This window comes from Elephantulus edwardii, unplaced genomic scaffold, assembly GCF_000299155.1.
Source record: "Elephantulus edwardii isolate Elephantulus edwardi_28Jun2011 unplaced genomic scaffold, EleEdw1.0 scaffold00092, whole genome shotgun sequence".
Lineage (NCBI taxonomy): Eukaryota > Metazoa > Chordata > Mammalia > Macroscelidea > Macroscelididae > Elephantulus > Elephantulus edwardii.
The window spans coordinates 248,690-253,780 of NW_006399842.1; positions in this window are offsets into that span (position 1 = coordinate 248,690).

Consider the following 5,091-nt stretch of genomic DNA (forward strand, 5'->3'; position numbering starts at 1 on the left):
TATTCTCTCCCCCATAGACTTCAATATATTTGTCTTTCTTAAGTAACATGCATGTGGTTTTTTAAAAATAGTAAAATATGCATTAAGTAAAATATCAGGATTTATTGGCTATTGTTGCCATCTCTCTACAGAGTTAATCCCTTTTTGTAATCTGATATGTTCTCCTTCAGACACTTTGAATGGGCTTTCGGAATAATTTTGTTTTAGAAAATGAATCACACTTTTTTCTAGAGCATACATGACCACTCTTATCAATATATCACAGACTCGTAGCACCTCATTATCTTTCAAGTTTGTCATAGAATTTTAAGTGTGCCCCAAGTTATACATAATTCTATACTCATGTCATTATACTTATTTTTCTTGTTATTGTTGTTATGTGCTGTTGAGTTGCTTGATATCCATTCGTCCACTGCTCTTTTGGATCTGGCTTAAAATTCCAGCAGCTTAATCTTGCGGTGTTGATATAATAATTTTCATAATGATCTTCAGAAAAATTTTACCTGTATGTTATATGAATGGTATTGGATAATTTACTTAGTCTGTTGGGTTATCTTTGTTTGGAATTGAGATATTTCATCTTCTTTGGATCCATAATCAATACCCTTGGCACCAGCTGTCAAGAAATCAAAAGACATTGTGTAGGATGAATCTGTTGTGAAGGATCTCTCTAAGATATTAAGGAACAATGGTATCAGTTTAAAGACTAAAGTGAATCTGATTTAAGCCATCATCATTTAAATTACTTGTTAGCGTCTGAAAATTCCTCCTCGGGTGTTTTCAGCTGTAGGTCCTAGCAGGGACAGGCTTCTCAGGATCAGCAATCAGGAGATTATGAGATATATTATATTGGGAAAGGGTGCTGTCAGGGACCTCTCCAACATCCTGAAGAATACTGATGTCATTTTAAAGACCAAAGAGTGTCTGATTCAATCCATGATCTTTTCAATCACTTGCTATGCATCTAACAGCTGGACAATGAATAAGGATGATAGAAGAATTGCTACCTTTGAGTTGTAGTATTAGAGAAGAGTACTGAATATCCCATTAACAGCCAAAAGAATTAACACATATGTCTTGGAGAAAGTACAGCCAGAGTGTACCTTAGAATCCAAGATAGATAGTGAAGCTTTGTCTCAAATACATTGAGCATGTTGTTAAAAGAGGTTATTCCTTGGAAAGCAAGGGTTGGAAAAATGTAGGTTCAGCAAAAAAGAGGGATTGAAAATAGTGACTGTGTCAATGGATTCAAATATTTGAGAGATGATAAGGATGACACAGGATCTGATAGGGTCACTACGAGTTGCACCCAACTCGATGACCCCTAACACCACCACCATCTGAAAGTTGGAAGGAAATGGAAAGGATCTTTTGTGAAAAACAATGTATTAAAACTTTGTAAATAAATCAGAATAAAATAAAAATAAATAATTGATGCCTCTGAATTATAGTGTTGGAGAAGAGTACTGAGTATCTCATGAAATGCCAAAAGAAAAAGAAAATATGTCTTGTATAAAGAGCAATCAGGATGTTTCTTGGAGGCAAGGATGGTGAAGCTTCATCTCACAGATCTTGGGAATGTTGTGAGAGAAGCCAGTCCTTGGAAAAGGACATTTGGAAAAGAGGAGGGTCAGCAAAATAGAAGACCCTCAACAAGATGGATTTACACAGTGACTATAACAATGGGCTCAAGTACATCAGAGATGACGAAGATGGTACAAGATAGGACAGGGTACCAAACTGTTGTTCATAGGGTCAATATAAGTCATACTTGACGTCAACTAACAACGACAACAATAATAACAAAGCTTTGTTTTAGTATATTGCCTATGGAATACTTACTTAGTATATTGCCCATGTATTAGGACTCAAGTCTTAAATCTTCAGATTTTTTTCATTTGAAAAACACTAAGTTCATTTTTGTCTTTTTATTTTCAAACACTTGGTCTCTACACATATCATAATTTTACTTTGTCTTTTTTATTTGCTCTTTAAAATCAACATTGCATTGTTTTGCATCATCATTTCTTCCACTTGCTTTACCTATTTGTTAAAAATCAAGTTGTAGAATCTCTTCTGATCTCCATTTTTTTCTTTTCTTCCTTTCCTGTCATTTAAATGCTCTTTTGCTTTCTTCATGTGTGATATTCTTAATGTTATCCAACCAATTATCTCTGTTTATTCTAATCAATTCTTGAGAAACTATTTAAATGCAGATGGGATCTACCTAACATCATATTTTGGTTCTTGTTTTAACTTTCTTCAGCTTGGACTTTAACTTACATAAGAACAATTAATAATATGTCCACCAAAAATTCCATTGAGTGTATTCATCATCTTTCCATAACTTTGTTTCTCAAGCGTTAGGTCATGAAATCTAGTATGGGAGCTTCTGCTGTGGACATTATTGAGAAGGTTCTGTCCTTCCTAAACTGAATGGAATGTTGGAGGGCATAAATAGGCTCCAAAAATAGTTCCATAGAAGACAGACACCACAGAGGGGTGAGAAGCGCATTAAAAAAGGCCTTTCTATTCTAGATTTACTTTTGAATGCTTTCCCACCCACCTCCCTTTCCCTTACCTCTGTGGAAGTTGTAGGGCAAATTGAAGCTCTGATCAATTTTATTAAAAATGAAAGGCACAGAACAAGAGCTGGTAAATCTTGGACCTATTAACTACTGAAACTATGCAGTTGACAGAGATGATAACCCAGAACCAGATGGCTCTGCATATCCTGATAGATGTTCAAGTCAGGACATGTGTTGTAATGAAGATTGAATGTTGTATCTCTATACAAGACTACCATCAGAATACAAGGAAACAAATCAAATTCCTGGATACATCCAGAAGCTTGTGTGCTATAGCCACCTGGTTTTTCTCCTGTCCTGTAGGTGCAGAGGAGTTTTACTGACCTTGGCCTTTTTCTGGCTATAGAATTGTTTTGCTCTATCTGCCTATATTGCTGCTGTGCTATGCAGTATTTACCCTTTTGTGACTGAGATATTACTTAACATAATGTCCTCAAGGTTCCCTCATGCTGTGTAATGTTTTACTGTTTCATTGTTTTTCCCATTGCTTCATAATAATTCTATTGTGTGGATGTACTATAGTTTTTCCTATCCATTCATTTATTGATGGGCACTTGAGTTGCTTCAATCTCTTTGCCTTTGTGAATTATGCAGCAATAAACATGGATGTACATCCAGACTCTTATGTAAGTTCTTATGTAAGTTAAAGTCCAAGCTGAAGAAAGTTAAAACAAGAACCCAAATATGATGTTAACTAGATCCCATTTGCATTTAGATAGTTTCTCAACATCACAAACAATAGTGAATTGAATAATACATATTTATATGTATGTATGTATGTATGTATGTATGTATGTGTGTGTGTGTGTGTGTGTGTGTATGTGTGTACATGCATTGTTACTTTTGCTGTTATGTGCCATTGAGTGGCCTGCTACCCATAGTGACCCTATGTACAGCAGCTCTATGTACAGAAGCCTGCCCTGTCCTGAGCTAGTCTCACTGACTCTGACACACCTCCCCCATTGCCCTAGTTACTGTATCAATCCATTTAATCTGGAGTTGTCTTCTATTATGCTGTCCCTCCAATGTTCTAAATATGATGTCCTTCTCCAAAGACTTGTCCCTCCAGGCCACATGTCCAAATCATTTGAGATGAAACTTTAAAATCCTAGCCTCTAAGGACAAACTTGGTTTCACCCTCTCCAAGACAGATCTACTCTTTTCTTGGAGGTCCATGGTATGTTCAAAACTCTTTTCTAGCACCACAATTCAAAGGCATCGATTCTTCTTCTGTCATCCTTAGTCATTGTCCAGGTTCTCTGATGCTTAGCTGGTAATTGCAAAGACCATGGCCTGAATTAGGAACACCTCATTCTCTAGACTGACATTGTTGCTTTTCAGCAGATTTTCCCAACGCGATTAATCTTTTGATTTTCTGACTGTTAATGCTAAGAGTATTGATTCTGGAGCCGAGCAAACTGTCATTGTTAACGACCTCAATCTCTTCTCCAATCATAGTGCTGCCAATTGGCCCACTCGTGAGAATCTTTGTCTTCTTGATGTTGAGCTTCAATCTATATTGAAGACTACAATGCTTGACCTTCTGCAGCAAGTGTTCCAGGTCTTCCTCAGTGTCAGCAAAGCAACGTTGCATCATCTGCATTACATAAGTTGTTGATGAATCTTCCTCCAATCCTGATACCACATTCCTCCTCATAAAACCCTGCTTCCAGAATGATCTGTTCTGCACATAGATTGAAAAGGTATGGAGACAGGATGCATCCATTAAACACTCCTTTCTTGATTTTGAACCATGAAGTGTTTTTCTGCTGTGTTCTGAGTACTGCTTCCTGGTCCAACTACGGGTTTCACATAAGCACAATCAAGTGTTCCGGGATTCCCCTTTTCCTTATTGTTAGCTACAATTTGTTGTGATCCACAAAGTCAAATGCCTTTGCATAGTCAATGAAACAGAGATAAACATCCCTCTGGTACTCTTTGCCTTCTGCCAAGATCCATCTGACATTGGCAATAATGTCTCTAGTGTCACAACCTCTTCTAAATCCGGCTTCTATTTCTGGTAGTTCTCTGTTAATGTGCCGTTGCAGTCATTTCTGGATAACGTTCATCAGGATTTGCTAATGTGTGATATTAGTGCTATTGTTTAATAATTTCCACACTCTGTCGGGTCACCTTTTTTTTGAATTGGCATAAATGTGGATCTCTTCCAGTCAGTTGGTCAGGTAGTTGTCCTCCAGATCTCTTAGCACAACCTGGTAAGCACATCCAGGGCTGCATCTGTTTGTTGAAATATGTCAATTGGTATTCCATAAATTCCTGGGGATTTATTATTTTGCCAAGTCCTTCAGAGCAGCCTGTCCTCCAGTTAACTATGTCCTGTAACAACTCTATGAACAATGGCCTTGAACTTTATTCTATCCTGAGCCAACCTCTCCATTTCTGATATGTTTACCTTTATTCCCATAATCCTTCTGTCATTCCATCTCATTCAGGTCTTTCTCTTCTTTTCTGACAGTCTATCCTTCCAAGCCATGATATCTTT